The sequence below is a fragment of the Protopterus annectens genome, chromosome 8.part0 (genome assembly GCF_019279795.1).
Source record: "Protopterus annectens isolate FY-2018-M chromosome 8.part0, PAN1.0, whole genome shotgun sequence".
Lineage (NCBI taxonomy): Eukaryota > Metazoa > Chordata > Ceratodontiformes > Protopteridae > Protopterus > Protopterus annectens.
The window spans coordinates 167,570,552-167,590,469 of record NC_056741.1 but is presented as its reverse complement, the minus strand read 5'-3'; positions in this window follow the sequence as shown (position 1 = coordinate 167,590,469).

Here is a 19,918-nt window from a genome sequence, read left to right as displayed (position 1 = left end):
AAAGTTAAAAAGTAGCATATTCATCTTGGACAATGAAAATAATCACATTTATATCTCAACAATAAACTATATACAAGAATAGGGGGGGTGGAGGGTGGGAGCAGCTACTTCAGTAGTGGGGAATTCAAACATGTTACTGGTAAGTACAACTTACACAGCTGTACTATATTCATCATTCCCACTGCTATAGTAACCTTTAGGCTATATGGGTTGATTGTGAAAGCCTATCCAGCTTAGGAAGAGGAATGATATAGATTCAGCAGCTCCTGGAGAATGGTTATAGCAAAGATGACCATGTAGTTAGCTGTAGAAGACTTCTAGAGTCCATCCTGTATCAATATGACATTGAAGAAATATAAGACCCTAAGACAGTGGGCCTTGAAACTACATGGAACAGGCTTAGCATGGTGGGCATAACAAAAGGTGATAGCAAATGACAACCATCTGGAAACAGTCTGTTTTGCCACTGCCACAGGTTTTCTTTCTTTGTCCTAACATAAGAAACAAATATCAGATCAGTTTTTCTAAAAGACTTTGTTCTGTCAAGATAGTACATTAGCTGCCTTCTATATCTAGAGATTTTGGAATGCTCTCCCTTGGTTCTGAGGATCTAGATATAACACAGAGAGACTTGATTCAAAGTAAACTCTGAAACAACCTTGGGTATGAAGGAGTGATTTACTCTTAATGATACCTTATCTCCAGTGAAGAACAGCGAGGGTTCACCCTTGCACTTCTTGTAGATTTCAGACTAAGAACAACAGTTTTCCATGTAACGAACCTTAAGTCTGCAAGATGTGCAGATTCATGGAGACACAGTTAATTTTTCTAGCACAAAGTCGTTACATAACCTCTGATAGGGCCCTGGTTATTGCCTATGCACCAGCTAGAAAAAAATCTTTTCCACTTGCCAGTATAAGATTTTCTATTAGCAGGTTTTCTTGCCTCCTTTAATACTGGATGTATGTCCTCTGAAAATAGGTGCATAAAAGGAGTTAAAATTTAATCATTCTGACAATTAGTTGAAGATGTTTGACACTAGGATGTATCAAACTCCCAGTCTTGTCTGATTAGGTCTACTTTCTGAGGAAGCTTGTGGTAATTATCCTTGGCTCCATAAGAAGGGGAAACCAACATGGTCTGGGCCAAAAGGAAGTCACCACAATTCAATTTATTGAGTCGTTCTGAATCATTAGAATTTCAGTGGATATCAGTGGAGAGGGTGGAAATATATGAGGGAACATTCCAATCCATGGGAAGGAAAATGCATCCATTTTCCAGACCTGCTTGCAAGGAGTCTTGAAGCAGAATTTGCTCAGTTGTCTGTTTTGAAAGGAGGCAAACAGATCTATTAAAGTGCTCCCCACAACTAGATCAATTCCTGGAAAATTCACTCATTCAATTTCCATTAATGAGGAGCCTGTTCTGGTCTTGCTCATCTCGTCTTCCACTATTTTAGCTCTCATGGACTGTAGGATGTTTGGAAGGTTAATGGCTGCTGAAGAACTACCTCCCAAGCCATCATTAACAGCCTACACAGAGGGTATGACCTTGTACACCCTTGCTTGTTGATGTACCTCATCACTGTGGTAACATTAGTAATCACCAGAAAATGGCCTGGGGACAATAGATGATGAAGAGATTTTAAGCCATTGATCACAGACTGCATCTGTTTGACATTTGTGTTTTGCTATGTCTGAGGAATCCCACAGGCCTTGTATCTTTACCCCCACCTCCCTGAAACAAAACCTGAGGTGTCTGTCATTAGAGGCTGATTTGGAGGTAGAGCAGAAATTACACCTGAATTTGTTTGAATTTGTAATCTCCATTAAGGCAGTTACTTTTTTACAAATCCCAAGATTGGAATCTCAGATTCCAGAGGAAGCACGTGATGGGTCCATGTGTTTCTTTAGAAATAATTGAATCTTCTTCACATGTAACCTGGCAAGGGGAGTCATGAGAATCATAGATGCTGTAAACCCCACAATCCTAAGATACTCTCTGGCTGAAGTCTGAGACTGACTTGAGAAGTTCAGGAAAGCTTACAGATAAAAATTACCTTCTCCTATGCCAAAAGAGCCCTTTGCTGCAGAGTGTCTACAAGACATTCTGAAATACAATCCTGTGTGATTTGATCAAGAAGGATTTCTGGATATTTTTCTGGAACTGCAGATTGGTTACAAGAGATGAAACCCAAAGTAATGACTTTTGCCACCTGGGTAAAGAAGTGCAAGAATGAGTAAGTCATCTAAATAAGGAAATATGTGAATGTCATTCAGTCTGCAATGACCTATGGCTAGAAACAGACACTTTGTAATTACCCATTTAAAGGGTAATGCAGAGGTCTGATAAGGTATCCCAGACAGAAAATCTCAGAAATTCCAAGAAGTCTTCGACTATGGGAAAGTGATGGTATGCATTTCTTTTATATCTAATGTTACTATAAAGCATTTCTGTGGGATGAGGGGTAACGGACTCTGAAGGGTGAGCATCTTGAATTTTGGAACTTTCACATATAGATTTAAGATGGAAAGATCAAGAACTGGTCTCCAAGAGGCCTCTTTCTTTGGCACTACAAATATTCTGGAATACAAACCATTGCCACTTTGATTTAATGGCTCTGGCTATATGACTCATACATTAAGTAGTTGCTGAATAACATGAGGGAGACGGAGCTCCCCCGAAAAGAATATATTTGTATCCAGTGCAAAATGTATCCCTCCTGAACTACCTTTAACACCCAATTGAAACTGAGTCTGTAACAATCTGTTGCCAAAGGGGAATGTACAGAGACAGTTGCTGGACAGATGTTGAGAAATAGTGGCAGGAAGGAAGTGGGTGGGGGGGGGGATCCTTGTTTCCTTTTATTCCCATCCTGCCATCCTTTTTTATTTTCCTATTTAGTGTAAGAAGGCAGGAAATGCGTGTTTCGTTTTGTTCTGTTGATGCGAAAGAAATCATTTGTAATTATTGGAAGCTCTTTAGTCAACTACCTGGTATACTGGACGTTTTTAAGAACACCCCTAAGTTTATTTATAGAAAGACAACGTATATACACACAAAGTCCAAACAGCCACTTGTGTAAATGAGACGCTGGAGCAACAGCTAAGTAGAATTATACACACAGCACCATCCAGCGTAACAGCCAACAGCAAGGAAAAGTCAGACCACTGCTGAAATATCCAAAAGCAGGTTTAATAGTAATAGTCTCAAACATCACTTCTTCAGACCTTCATAAAAAATTCCTTACCCTAACGCACCTTCTTTTAAACTAATTCATACAGTCTTGAACCTATAAGCAAGCTCACTCAATTAAACCCACTTCCAAGTGTTTAACCCTTACCTGTCCAATGCTTTAAATTACATTTGCTCAAGCAATTACATATATACACATATTCCATAATTTCATCTGCCCCTTAAAATTGTTCCTAAAAATAAAAACATTCCTACTATTATAATATTATAACATTCAACATAGCTTGAAACATTCATTGTTACATAAAAAACATTTATGAAAACTTAACTATAAAAATGCATACTATTTATTTGAACAGATGTCTATTCTTTAAAATGGGTTGTATTGGAATTCTGTCATTCAACCCTTTTCCCCAGTCCGCCCTTAATCTAATTATCCAATGTGTCTCCGAGGTCTCAGTGGTGTTTCTAATATCCCCACCTCTTTCATTTTCATGAACTTGTTCTATCACAGTAAACTCAAAAGCATGGGTTTGATCTGTAGCTAAGACATGTTTTGCCAGTGCATTAGTTTCAATGCCCTTCCTTACGTGTTGTACATGCTCACGTATGCGATACCTTAATTTCCTATTCGTCTTACCTACATAAAAGGATGGGCATCCCTTGCACCTGGCCAAATAAACAATGTTTTCACTATTACAGTCTGTTAGTACATGAAATATATATCTTTGTCCTGAATCTGGATGTATAAAAACATTATTTTCCAATATGTCCTGGCATTGATTACAACTCTTACATGGGTACGTGCCCTCACTTCTATCCCTCCTTTGTCCTGGTGTCTTGCCCCCAGATGAATAACCAAGCATCTGCTTCAAAGATCTTTTATTCTTAAACTGGAAACTAGGTTTGTCACCTACTATATTTCTTAATTCTTCATCCTGAGTAAGGGTGGGCCAGAACTTTCTCACTGCTTCTATTATCACCCCCACATTACTACAGTAATGTATAGGTACCCGCATTTTATTAGTTCAGGGTGTCTTACTCTTAACATCATTCCTATTTCTTGAAAAGTATGCCTTGCCCCTGTCCAACCTTTGCACCTTCATATCCTTAAAAGTATCAGCTACATTGTTGCTAGCATAGCCCCTTTCCCTTAATTTATTATCCAGGGTTGGTAGCTCTTCTCTAAACCTATCCTCTTCCATTATTAACCTTGAGGTCCTAAGGGCCTGTCCTTTCACTATATTATTAAAGATATACCCTGTGTGCATGCTTTTTCTATGCAAAAGAGTATTTCTATGACACTTCTTCCTATATATACTTGTCTGGAATTTCCCCGCATCATCTCTCAAAATGCTCACATCAAGAAAATCAATTCTAGAATTTGTGTTGCATGTCAAATTTTAGGAACGATGTACTTGTTTTCACTGCTTGGAAAAACCTTTCCAGCTCTGCCTCTTCCCCCTTCTATAACAGAAAGAGGTCGTGCACAAACCTCCTGTAAAATATTACTGATTTCCACTCAGTTACTGAGTGGAAATCGTTAGCAATTTTAAGGGGCAGATGAGATTATGGAGCACGTGTATATATGTAGTTGCTTGAGCAAATGTAATTTAAAGCATTGGACAGGCAAGGGTTAAACACTTGGAAGCTGGGCTTAATTGAGTGAGATTGCTTATAGGTTCATGACTGTATGAATTGGTTTAAAAGAAGGTGTGTTAGAGTAAAGAATGTTTTATGAAGGTCCGAAGAAGTGGTGTTTGAGACCACAAAAGCACTAACCATATTCACTGCTTTTACCAGTTGTTCTACTATTAAACCTGCTTTTGGATATTTCAGCAGTGGTCAGACTTTTTATTGCTGTTGGCTGTTACGCTGGATGGTGCTGTGTGTATTATTTATAGAAAGGGTGCATGTTTGAAAAATATGTACAAGTCCAACAATGTGCAGTGTACACAAGACTAACTGAAAAACAGGTAGATATAAATGTGGTAGTTGCAAGCAATGCCCTTATGTAAGTGATGCTGAGGTAATTTATTTCAATAGTCACGGTAGAGAACTTTTGTAATATTGCTGGAGTTGTTTATATCGCACTTGCCAATGTGATGCCTTTTACACTGGCAAAATGGAAAGGGCACTAAAGAAATGTATACAATATTACACGACATGGAAACTGATTCCTTGGCAAAGCATGTCTAAGTATGTGCAAACAGCAAGAGTAAATTCTGCCTCCTACAGCAAGTGTAAAAAAATCCTAGAGGTGGCCACTGAGAGGATTTACTTGAATATCAGGAGCAATATTGGCAATTATACTCAGCCAATAGATACCCTGGACTAAATAATGTTATCTCCATAGCGGCCTTTTTAAAATTAAGAGCAGCTAAATTATACTTACGGAGTTCAGTAGTAGTTTCCTATGTTTTAACCTGTTATTTGTAATATGCTATATGTAATTTGTATTTTTTTGAATTTTTGTATTTTAACAGTTGACATTTCACAGATGTTAACTTATTTTTATAGCTGACTGAATTTTGCATAACATTTTCTATGTAAACACGTGTACATTTATGGTGTATGCCTTTATAGGGACAGTTATTTAAGAGTTTGAAGAGGTCTTGATTAATTATTACATTGGTGATTTCATTGGTGGTTTTAATTAGAATGAATTGATCACAGTATATATGTGATATATGGCTGAGTTTTTTCAGTTCTTATGAAGTTCATAACACTGAACAAATGTGCTTAACTTTCTAAATAAAATGTGTATTTTCAGTGCCTTGGTACACGTGCCATGGTTTGTGCTTGTGGTGATACTACGGCAGCGGTATTTTGGTATTGGTTGTGGTTGATCTCTGCCTAAGCTGCTTTGTCTTTTTTCCTAGGGGGAATGAACCTTGTTTCCTTTTATTCCCATCCTGATGTCCTTTTTTATTTCCCTATTTAGTTTTTGAAGGCAGGAAATGTTTGTTTTGTTTTGTAGATGTGAAAGAGGATCTAAGAGATATCTAAGGGGGTCCTGAACAATCTTGGAAACTCCCTGAATTAATTACCCTCTCTCATCAAATTATATGAGGACCTGTGTAGCAGATAAGCAAAATGAAACCTCCTTATCAAAAGCTAAATTAAAAATGTAAGACTTTACCTCATCAGAAAACATTTTATGACGTGTCCAGGCATACCTCGTCAAAACTGTAGCAGAAAAAAAGCAATGACCCTATACACAGTATCTGCACAAACTTTCACACTCCTTAAGGGACATTTGACAGATGTTAGAAATAACAGAGTTAAGATAGGCACTACCTTCAGGGGAAAGTACCGTAACTAATTCTCTTAAATTGTCAATGCAAAAAAGCATAAACATGTATATGTGAGACTAACAGTTAAGGATTCTAAACAACAAAGTTGAAAAGGAAATATTATCTTACTAAATATGTTCAAAATCTTCCTTCTTTGTATAGAAGTGAAAGGTTAGAGGGCACCAAGAGCAATGTTCCCTGCTGGAGAAGAGGTGAAAATAGCCACAGGGTCACACTAGAGATGATAAAATAAATGCTTGTTAGTTTGACAAACTTTATAAAGCCTATTTGCTTTTTTGAAGACTGACTGTTGTGAATCATGGTTGTCAGAGGCAACATTGCATACAAGAAGGAGAGTCATAGAATGAGGCATATCCATATTACCTCTCAACCTCTTACAGCAAAAAATCTGGACAAAGCCTTAAATGATGAGGGAACAAATAGAGACATATTTTAAATATATCTCTTACAAACTTAGAAAGCTGATAGAATAATAGGTTTTGCATTAGCATGAATTTTCTGAAGGATGTGTTGTCTTAAACTGTTGTCTTGGTATAATACCAGAACCCCCTAGTGATCACCTACCAGCCTTCATAGACCGCCTGCCCACTCAAATAGAAAAACAACACCAATTTAAGCAATCCGCAACCTAGCCTCCTTCAGCCCCGAAATCTTCTCAGAATGTCTTAACATTACTGACTGGTCACCCCTAAAATGCCTTCCACTAGACAACGCTGTATCATATTTTAAGCACACTTTTCTCACCTTACTGGATAAACTAGCCCCCTCCCGATCTAAATGCATCAAATTTAACCCCTGCCCCTGGATATCCCAAGAAACTAAACAGATAATGAAGCAACGAGACAAAAAGTGGAAACAGTACCAAAAACAGAAAAACTCTAGCACCCAACAAGAATTTAAACATCTGCGTAACCTAGCCAAAAAATTCATAACAAAAGATCACAAATCCTACTACTTCAATCTGCAATCTGACCACTCAACTAACCCAAAGAAATTCTGGACCTCCAGCTCCTCAATTCTCAACCCCGGTAATAAAGCCAACCCCTGCCCCAATCCTAAGCTCACCAGCCTCGAAACAGCCACAAAATTCAACACATTCTTTATAGATAGCATAGTCAACTTATCCTCCACTTTTTCTAACCAGCCCACTAACACTACCCCCTCATCCTGCCCCCCTAACCCTCCAATCCTTCTCCCTTAAACCTGTCTCCACTAACTCAATAAAAAGACTACTCCTAAAGCTAAAGCCATGCAGCAGTGCACCTGACAAACTTCCAGCAAAATTCCTCAAACTGTCTGCTGAATCAATAGCCTATCCCATATCTATTGTAATAAATATGTCTATAAAAGAATCCTACGTACCAACAATCTGGCGACAAGCATTCATCATCCCTCTACACAAAGGTGGCAAAAACGCTGACATGACCAACTTTAGACCCATAGCTATACTCTCTCCTCTCTCTAAAATACTTGAAAAAACCATCCACTCCCAACTAATTTGATACCTAACCCTGCACAACCTCCTGTCCCCCACCCAACATGACTTTCGCCCTGGCCACAGCACTATGACTGCCCTCCTTTCCTTGAGACAGTCAGCCTAGCACGGGACAGTGGCAACTATGTATCTTCACTGTTTCTAGACCTCTCAAAGGCATTCAATACCATCTCCCACTCCCTACTCTTGTCCTAGCTTTCACACCTGCACATCTCACCCTCAACCATATCCTGGTTCTCCAGCTACCTTTCCATGCACCAACAGGCTGTGCAATGGAAAGAGTCAACCCCCCTTTCCTATCTACACCCACAGGAGTACCACAAGGATCTTTAATAGGCCCACTCCTCTTTAACTTATTTATCAACAATTTCCACCTCTCCATCCCTGAAGTCTCAGTTATCCAATATGCAGATGACTCCACTATCATTTGCTCAGCCTCCTGCCCCTCCAAACTTCAAATCATAACCCAAATAGCCTTCTCCAAAACAGAATCATGGATGCAATCCAACCACCCAGCAGTAAACACTAAAAAAAAAAACTAATGATTTTCAATCCCACCAAAACCTCCCAACTCAACAAAGACCTATTTTCCATCAACAGCCACAATAACTCCCCCCTAGAAATCATTCCCAGTACCAAACTACTTGTCATCACCATAGATGAAAACCTAAAATTCGACTCCCACATTCTCTCCACAATCAAAAAAACCCACCAAAAAACTGGTCTTCTTTACAGACACAACTGCTACCTCACCCCCTCCTCCCAACAAACCCTTGCATCTACCTTTCTTCTCCCCACCCTCTTGTACGGTGCCCTCCTATTCTCCAACATACAACTTGGCCTTTGCTCCAAGCTCGAAGCCTGTTACAACAAAATCTGCAAATTTGCAACCAGTTCAAAGAACTCTTCCCATCACTGCCACTCTCTACACACCCTCAGCTGGCTAGAACTCCCCAACCATCTAAAATACCTCCAGCTTACCACAGCTCACAAACTCATCTTCAAACCAACAAAATGCCCGTCTCTCACCAAATGTCTAATACCCTACACACCCAGGTGCTCCTTGAGATCCAAAGGCCAAAACCTCTTACAAGTGCACAAACCTTGACATCCACCTGGCCAATTACTACTATCCCACACCACAGCCAAACTGTGGAACTCTCTACCCTCCCCACTATGTAATGTACCTAATCATAACAGTTTCAAATCCACACTTCTCTCCCATCTGTCCTCCAAATGGGAATGCCCTTCACATGCTCCCACCTAAAAAAAAAAAAAAAACTCCCTTACCACCAACTCCCCATCAAAGCTAACAAAAATCTCATGTTATAAGCTTTCCACAAATTTTATGCATGCTGGCCTCTGACCTATCTTGCACATACCCTTATGTCATCCTCCTAAATGTAATGTAACTTATATTTTAGTGTAGATAGATACTTCTGTACTGATCTTTACTATGTAACCTATTCTGTCTAATTTGATGTTGGTCAAGTACTTTTTTTATTTAGTTTTTTTTTTTGTAACTTTGCGACTTGTAATGTTCTGTGACATCCAGTGTGTGTTTACATAATGTTGTTTTACTATGTACTGGAGCTTTTCTCCTCGGGTCTCCACTGAAAAGGGGCCACAAGCCCAGCTGGACTAACCTGGTTAACAAACAATAAATAAATAAATAAATAAACTCAAATGTTTGTCATTATTTAATTACTTCAGTCCTCAGCTATTTGCCAGAAAAGGACAGATTTTAGGAGTCACACACCAAAAATATGAGGCAAAAACTTGGACATTCTGTGAGAATCTGTACAGTTGAGAGGTAATAAGTAGCATACAATATCTCCTCACTTGAAGGGGATCCTGTATTTGTTCCCAGAGAAACATCTAATTCATCCTAGTTATGGTCAAAGAAAATAAAAATTACTCCAAATGAGGTTGTGAGGACCAGGTTTCCTCAGCATTAGACTTTTGAGCTTGAGAATCTGCAGGAGACAAAGCCCTGTCTCTATCTGCATTAGAATTATCTGTCATATCTTCCAAGGGAATGTTTCTACTAACCTGATTTACAGGTACTGTATTCTGAATACCAGGACTAATTGACTGCCTGTAACAATTTCTTGGTTAAGGTAAGAATATTATATTTTCCAATAGACAACGTGTCTTTTGATGAACAAGGTTAACCTTTTTTGTTTCCGACAGTATCCTTGATGACCAACTACTAGAAGGTACCAGAAGGCCCATCAAGCAGCATCCTCTAGTATGTCTCTGTGCCCCAATAAAAATGTTTTTCCCATGTCTGCTTTGTGGCTGACCCCCAATGTATGGTGGCTGAAAGGACTACACCTGAAGCAGCTGAAGAGATAAGTGAGTGAGTGGTCTCCTGACAACGCAGAGTCATCCACTGTCAGCTGAGGTGAAGACTGAGCCCACAGTGTCAGCACGTGCACTTCACTAAGGAAGTACAGAAGTTAGACCAGTAGGACTGGGGTAAGTATCAAAGATGAAACTGAGGAGGATGATTCATATGCATTACGAATTGCTGAAATGTAGTTGTCAATAGTTTCTATAAGCAGCACACTTACACTTTGTATAAATACAGAGTCCCTAAAATACTGTAATTCATAGGTAGCACACTAAACTTTTGTCAGAAACCCCATATACAGAAAATTCAGATTGGCAAAAAAAATAACATGTAAGAAGATTGGCAGAAAAAATAGCATGTTAATTGTCAGAATGTGAAAACAAACACTATATATGACCCATAGTTATTCCTGCCCAAATAAAACATCTCCACAATAAACTTTCATTTAAAAAATAAAAAAGTTTACACAAAAAGTGTATTCTGTCACAATATTAACCCCCCCCCTAAATTAGCCAAAGCTAAAAAGATGGGTCCCTGAGGAGAACTTCCAACAATAAAAAAAATTGTATTTCTTTAAGGGACCGAACCACTAAAGGGCAATTTTTATATATATATATATATATATATATATATATATATATATATATATATATATATATATATATATATATATAAAGTAGCTAATATTCCTGTATGGAAGGGCTCCCCAAAGGGGAATTTTCTGTCAGAAAGGAGCCAAAGACAGGGTCTGCTGCTCTTTTGAAGTCTCTGAGGTGCTTCTTCTTGAGCCAGCATGAAATACTGAAGATTTTTCACTCTGCCTGCACATTTCCCCACTTAAGAGATGAACAATCAACATTCAGAGTGGAAGTGAGGGAGGAAGCTATAACTTTTGGAAGCTGGTCAGATGTGTCTTTGCAGAACACAGCCCATACAACCTAAAGCTACTGAAGCAGTTGGAATAATGAACATTCATAGATGCCATGATACCAAGAATCCTGAGGAATTTACTTGCTGAGACAGCAGTCTGACTGGAAAAATACAGGAATAGATCTAGATAAAATCTACTTTTTTCAGTAGAAGAAAAGCTCTTTGAACTGAGATATCCAGGATAAGTCCTGGGAAACCAGTCCTGTGGGAAGGAGTCATGGAACACTCTCATAGGCTATCCAAGAACCCTTTTCTGTGTCGGAGATCCCTTACCTCAGTAAGTGATTCCTGACTAAGGTTGCCACCTTTTAAGCAGATAAAACAAACACACGTTGCCGAAGCTGACTGCAAAAAAAAAACACTTTACTGGTGCTTCCTGGTGCCTCGGCCACTACCTTCAAGGATATAGATACACACCATTTCAGCAGTCCTTTACATACAAAGAAATTAAGCACCAATTAACACTCCATCATCCAATTCAAAACACAACACCCCACCATTAAAGTGCAAAGTGCCTGACCAACATTAAATACATTGTTTTATTTTTCAACATCAATAATATAGAAATTAAATCAACAATAAATATAATATTTCAAATTACAAACTTAAATGTCATATATTAAGATTTATTTCTAAATTTAAACCACTTGGTATAATGTTCCAAAATTAATAATGAACTTAGTTTCCATTTGCAACATCTTCTGTACATAGTCATCTCCCTGAATGCAATGAGGTTTGTCCAAAACCCTAAAGAAAAAACTAACTTCAGAGCCACCATGTGCTGAATGGAAATGCTGGGCCACGGGATTTTCTAATCTGACATTCCTTATGTTCCCCATATGTTCCATTATATGTCTCTTAACCATCCTTTTGGTTTGCCCAACATACCACTTTGTAGGTGTGCACCCACAACCTATAATATATAACCACTCTGCATGAACAACAATTAAAGGTGCGCACAGCTTTATACTTCCTTCCATTAATTCTGCTACAATTTAAATCATTGGCCCTAATGCATACTTTAGATTTCTTGCAAGAAACACATCCCACTTGTATTCTTTCCACCTGTGGTTTTCCCATGCTAAAAAGCTCCTTTAAATTAGAATGGGCCAAAATCTCATAACTACCTCCCCCAAAATCTTTGAAAAAGGAGAAACTTATTAACAAAAAAAAATCTCTCCTCAGTATCTTCTTCCATATTCCTACTTAACCAAACCCCAGTGATATCTTCATGTCTCCTCATGCAGGTAGCCGCCACTTTAGGGACCCTTTTCACTGTCATCTCTGCCTTTTTTAACACATCCTCAGTATACCCTCTTCTCATCAACCTGCTCCTAACCTTATCAAATTCCTCATCCAATTTCAACTTATCAAACATATTATTAAAAATATGTTTGTATTCTCCATATGGTAAAGAATTTAAAAGATGTGAGGGATGCATGCTACTGGCAAAAAAATATATATATATTTACAGGAGATTTTTAAAAGCAGGAAAAAGTGGGACATGGGGTGTGGCCAGTATGACACAAGTCACACCCTGTACCATGACATCACCACAGTAGTGATGAAGGAGATGCAGTTATGGGTACAAACGTTGGCTGGTTTTCTGGCTGCTGGCTTGGCTAGCTGGCTGGTTGATGAAGTGGCTAGCTGGATGGCTGATGAAGTGGCTAACTGGCTGGCTGGCTGCTGGAGTTGCTAGCTGGCTGGCTAGTTGGCTGGCTGATGGAGTGGCTAGTTGGCTGGTTGACTGGCTGCTGGAGTGGCTAGCTGGCTGGTTGGCTGCTGGTGTGGTTAACTGGCTGGCTAGCTGCTGGAGTAGCTAGCTGGCTGACTGGCTGCTGGAGAGGCTAGCTGGCTGGCTGATGACATGGCTAGCTGGCTTGCTGATGGAGTGGCTAGCTGGTTGGCTGGCCGGCTGCTGAAGTGGCTAGCTGGTTAGCTGGTTGGCTTGCTGGTGGAGTGGCTAAATGACTGGCTGGTTGGCTGGCTGCTGGAGTGGCTAGCTAGATTGATGAATGTCTGGATGGATGGATGGATGGATGGATGGATGGATGGATGGATGGATGGATGGATGGATGGATGGATGGATGACGGGATAGATGACTGGATGGCTGACTAGCTTGCAGGCTGACTCGGCTGCTAAGAAAAAAAATGATGTTACAGCTTTCCTTGTACTTTTAGTAATGTTAACTTTACAGTACAGATCTGTAGTACTGTTACTTTTTCTTGTGTGTAAATTATAAATTAAAAGTTTGCTGACAACAAGTCATTTTTACATAGCATAATCAGTTGTTGTCAAAAAAATAATGTATTTGCACTTAATACATTAAAATCTTCTGTTAAAATTTAAGGACTATGGAATATTCTATGGCTGGAAGGATGGCTGAATTGCTGGATGAATGGATGGCTGGCTGGATGACTGGATGGAAGGCTAGCTTGTGGGTTGACTCGGCTGTTAGGAAAAAAAAAAGACAAGTCTGTCTTCCTCTCATCAGTGGCTGCAAAAACACTAAAAACAAACCACACTATGGCCGCGATCTTCGTAGGGCTCTTCCTTGCCCAATCCCCTCCTCTTTCATGAATTGCAGCCAATTGCTGCATGATTTAAAACACCCAGACCTAAAAGGGAATAGCTCTGCCTGCAGGTCTGGGTTGGTGATGTAACTGAATTGCCATGGAAAAAACGGAAGTAATTGTGGCTTTTCCATAACAATTCAGTGTGATAGAAAAGCGGGACTTTTCAAGTCCCAGTGATTTGCACAGCGGGAAACAGGATAAGGTACCTCAACCCATGAGTGTCCCACTGATAACAGGATGAGTGACACCCTTATTCCCAACACTTTGAAAAAGACTCTACAAAGATAAGAAAGTCATCTAAATAAGGAAAACTGTGAATACCTTGCAGTCTGCAGTAGGTTATCACAGGAGATAGATACTTTGTGAACACTCTTGGAGTAAAAGATAGCCCAAAGGGTAATACAGAGAACTGATAATGTGATCTAGACACAGAAAACCTTAAGAAATGTCTGAAATCTGGATCTATACAAATGTGATGATATGCATCTTTTAAATCTAAGGTTACTAGAAAACTTAATTGGGGAATAGGAGTTAACAAGTTGTGTAGTGACAACATTTTGAATTTGGGCACTATCACAGACAGGTTCAAATAGGAAAGGAAAGGAAAGAATCTTCTTTCACTGACACCAGAAACATCCCTGAATAAAAACATTCTCCTAATGGAGGAGAAGGGACACCTCCTCACATTCCCAGGGAGATCATATGCTGAAAGACAGGAGGTGAAAAAAAGTGTCTGGACTGGTAGAAGAGCAGAAATCCCTCAGAAAGGAGGGAGAGACCACCACTGCCATCCATAGCCTTGATGTATTACTCTCAGAACCCATCGATGTGAAACTGTGCATTTCCAAAGAGAGAAGTGGAGGTTTAGACATTCTGGAAGGACTAAAGAGTTACCGGGGGGAGAAGATTTATAAATAATCATTCGGACTTATTAGGCTGCTCTTTGCTCTGGCAGTTCCTGCTTCCTTTCTGGAACCGCCCTATCATTGCTTTTTAAATGTTTGCTTAGCAGCAGCTTGCTGGGACTGTTCATTTTGCTTTCTAAAGAAGGTTGTAGAGGGAGCTTTGAATGCCTAGTCAATCTTGCAGAAGGAGGACTGAAAACATGAGAGACCCTTTGACTCAGATTATCTCTTTCATCGCACTATTTAAGGAACTCTGCAGTGAAAGGTCTAAAAACTAAGCATTTATCCAAAGAATAATTCAAAATGTCCTGTTTTACATTGTTAGGGAGGTTTTAAGAATACAAACAAGCAAACCTCCTCATAACAGGTCCAGTGGCAGCAGCCTTGGAAGAGGCACTAGCATAATCATATGCACATTTCAAACAGTGGGTAGCCACTTGAGAAACAGAAGCAACCAAGTTATACAAAGCAAAATTCCCCTCAGAAAAGGAAAACAGATGCCAAAATTTTCATCGAAATCTCAAAAGAGGCAACAGAAAGTTTAAAACAGTCACAGTTGAGAATCATAAAAACAAGTGTAGCAGAAGAATATACTTTTTGCCAAATCTATCAAACGCCTTCCCATCCATGTCAGAAGGAGAGAGATTGGTATTAAGCAAATGTTTAGCAACAGATGGGTTCAATAAAGCAATAGCTGCTGAATCTGATATGAGATGAGAGTATAAAACCTTAAAAGACTGAGGAACTTAATACAGTCTATCTGCTTTCTTGGAGGTGGCAGACTCTCTAGCAGGCATGTTACAGGTTGTGAGAAAAGCATTCTCCAAAGCTGAAAGAACAGGAAGAATAGATGTTGGTTCTGGAAATTTCAGCTGAAATTTTTAATTACTTTATTTATTTTTATTTTACATTTGTTTACTTGGAAAGTCCGACTGGGACATAACCTATTTTCAGTGTAGGCACAAGAAGAAATACTCAAAGCGCATGCCTTTGGAATGTGGGAGGAAACCCATGCAAATTCAGGGTGGGCATGCAGACACCACACAGAAGGCACCCCAGCTGAGTATCGAACCAGAGAACCTCTTGCTGTGAGACGACAACACTAACGTCTGCACTACTACAAAATGAATAATGATATTTTCTTAGAGACTGAGAAACATTGTCTTTCCAGTGAAACAACTGACTTATTCTAAGAAAAAGTTTCAGAGAAAAAGTCATGAAAAGGACTGGCTGAAGCCCCCCCTTCTCAGAATTAGAATCAGAAACTTCTGGAGGCAAAACAGAATCTATCCATTCACAAGCATTCTGAGGTTCAACGTCTTGAATCTTTTCAGAAAATGAAAAATCTGTTTTTCTTTCACCAGAAACAGCCATACTGGAAGGGTTAAGAACCCGAACTCATCCCAATGCTAATCCCAATAAAGCACTACTGTCCAGAATAACTGAGACAGGAGAAGATATGTATATAATTGTTGTTTCTTTTTGACAAGTGTTTATGAAGAAACAGACTCACTTTTGCTAGGGAAAAACCTGCACAAAGATAAGCATAGCTATATGACTAGGCTGAATGACATACTGCCCCTTCTCTCAGGACTGACAAGAGTAACACTCCCTTGCCCAATAAGGGCACTCCACCTGTAGAAGACATGTCTAACCCTCATTTCATGGTGGGTGTAGGGACTACACCAGTGGGAACCATGGAAAAAGCTAAATGATTTGAGGAACTAGCTTTGGCCACAGCGAATCACCCATCTGTGGCTCAGGCACATTAGCAGCCTGCTGTGGTGGCAAAGGCTATTTGACAATTTTCTTATTTTTGTGACTGGAAGAAGGAAGAACCAGGGAACCAATAGGTTGTTCCATGGTTAAGGCAAAAAAGATGCCTGAGTCCCAAGGAAGCCTGGCAGCAATAGTCGGTAAAACAGGCAAGTTATAAAAAAGTAACTTTTTTCCGATTAAAACACAGTAAGAAGCACTTTAACCCTTACCCAGCCCCAAAAGTAAAATAACTTTTGCCACAAAAAAGGTAGTGTTAAATTACTTTAAACAACTTAACACAAAGGTAAAAAAAATTATACTTATTTTTAAAAATAATTAAAAGGCATTAAAAACACTTTTTATTTATTTTACATTTTTTTGACCGGGATAGTCCGACTGGATATATGTCCATTTTCAGCGGAGGCCTGGAGAGAAAAGCTCCAGATAACACAGATAAAACCTAACAGATATGAGTCAAACATATTTACAAAGCTCTATAGTAGGTACTCACAGTATTCACAGGTTGCAGCAAGCTACTATGAGCAAGAGATGAGTACAATATTAATTTAAATAAGGCATTGAATAAGTAGTGATTAATCAGGGTTAGTACAGGGACAAAGCCAGTGCTCTTTAAAATACTGTTTGAGGCCTTTTTGAAGAGACTTAAAGGTTCAAGGGTAAGGTTAGATGGAAGTGAATTCCAAGTTTTACCAATGCCATTGGCAAAAAGGGAGTCAACGGCTGAGTTAATGGCTTTGTGGGTTTGGACCAACAGTTTATTGGATGATCATAGTTGCCTTGAATTACTGTATGGCTTTATGATATTTTTGAGTGCTGGAGTATTCTCAGGCTAGGGTACAGAATTTTGTGTGCTACTATAAGCTGATTGAACAGAAGTAGGCTAGGCAGTTCTAGCCACCCGAGAAGACTGAGGTTTTGGCAGTGATGTGTCCTATATGTTGAGCCTATGGCAAATCCGGCAATATGGTTGTAACAGTGAGAGAGCTTACTAGGTTCAGTTTTACTCAAATAGGAGAGTATGGAGGAGGCATATAGAAGGGTAGAGAGTAGGTGTGAGTGGGCGATTGCAGTCCTAGCTAATGGAGTTAAAAAAGGTTTGCTTCTATATAATGAGCCAAGCTTCTTATTAATGGTTTGTATAGTTTTATTGATTTGCAGGGCAAATTTGAGATTGTCCACTATTACTCCTAAAAGCTAAGTATGGTCATCTGGAGAGATAGAGGTACCGTTGTTGGATGTTATGGAGAAGGAAAATGTGGTGGATCTACTGGTGGGAGTAAAGAGGAGCAGTTTAGTTTTGTTGGGATTTAACAACAGATGGTGATTAGAGAGGTTTGCAGGTCTAAAGGGGAGGAGGTCGTATAGATCAGGGTAGAATTGTCTGCATATTAAATGCAGGTTGCATCAGGGATGGCAGTATGAAGATTGTTGATGAAGATTGAAAAGAGTAGAGGACCTAGAATAGAGCCCTGATGGACGCCAAGGGTGATAGGTAGCAGGGTGGATAGTTTGCCCTGCCATAATACAGCCTGTTGACTGTCATTCAGATAGGATAGCTATATAACTTTAAAAACAATGTTTCACACCAAAAATACAATTTCTGTCAAGAAAAGTAAAGTGGAAGTCCCCCCCCAAAGGGAACTTAATTTTCCAGTTTGCTAAACTAACCTTACCTGACTGCTGTAGTACTCTCTGCAGAATATAAACTGTAGCAACTGCTTGCTGCATTGTAGCAAGCACTTCACTACAGTTTAAAAAATAATTAACTAAAACCTGAGTGCTGTATTGCTCTGAGTAGGATATAAACTGCAGTAACTGCTTGCTGCATTTTTTTCTTACTAAAATGTGAGGAAGGAGGGTCAGGGAAGGGCACAAAAACAGGATCCAACTGGGGCCTGTATTTCAGTAGCCTCGGGTATCTGATTAGAGACTTTTCTCTCCTTTTTTTTCCTGGGGCAAAAGGCAGAGGGTGTGTATCTGGCAATCTGACTGGTGTGCCAGTAGAAGGAGCAGACCTTTTTTTTCTCTTCACTTGAGCTAAAGGGGTGGGGCACTACTTCATGGGACTGGCACAGTGCGCTAGTTGAAGCAGCTACGCATCTGCATATAGCTAGTGTTACTGCAGTAGTGGTCCATCTGATGAGCATTCATATTTACAGTAGTCAAATTCATTGAATCCTAGCCCTTAAACTGGGTTTTAAGTCACAATAAACACAGTAAATATTCATTTCTGTATTGTTCTATAAAGAACTCCAAGAATCTCAGTAACAGTTCAAGGTACTGACAGAAATACTGTCAGCAGCATTTTGTTCAGCTAATTGCGAGCTTTCTTGTGAGGTTACGCAGCTCTGTCTGTTTGTCTGGTGTTGATATATTCCAAGAACTATGAAAATTGTACAGTATAAATAAATAATACGTAAACAGCATTTAATATCCTTTTAGCTGCAACAGACAGAGGTCAGGTATTAATGCAATTATGCTGCCTGTCATGTGAGCTTTAAGGTAATACCATTCAATAGATTGTATGTAGTATATTTCTGAAATTATTAACATAAGTATAAACAGGCATTAACATTATTAGAAGCATAGAGACATCACTGACCACAGAGAAATGTCTGGAGGTATCAACAGGCCTTATTGGTTATATCTGCTAAAAAATGTTTTTTTCAGCAAAATAGGTGAGCAGCTTTATTTTATCAATAGCAGAGAGAAAAAACAAGAGGTTTCATAACAGGCTGCTTGTACAGTTAAGACTTTTGCAGGGAAACAAGCATTCTTAATGCCCCATTGGCAACATATGTAGACTTATGGGGGATGATGCAATATATTTTTGCCCTAATACAAATAGATAAGTCTCCCGGATGTTTCACACACAGTTCAGATTTTTAATTTATGCAGCCTTCTATATCACGTGTCATTCTACTTAGGAAAGATTACCAGGCATGTTAGGAACAGAATTTAGGAGCATATTATGTTGGTTGTTGTTGGTCTTTTCAGCTTTTCCCAGTTAGGGGTCGCTGCAGCGGATCTTTGGTCCTTTAATGATTGGCAGTCGATTTTTATGGTGCCGAGTTGCCATCCCGATGCCCAACCTTCAGCAAAGGCACACCCATTCACGCATGTCTTTCGGAGGCCACTCGACCATGGAGAGGACATGCAGACTCCACACAGAAGGTACTCCAGCCGAGAACTGAACAGGAAAACCTCTTGCTGTGAGGCAACAACGCTACCGCTGTACCACCATGGCTTTCTAGGAGCATATTATGTATTTGATTAAAATAAACAGCATTGTGAAGACTCTCTTGAGGCAAACCGCACAGTGCACAAATTTAAAAAATGTTTTAAATTTTAGATTGTATTA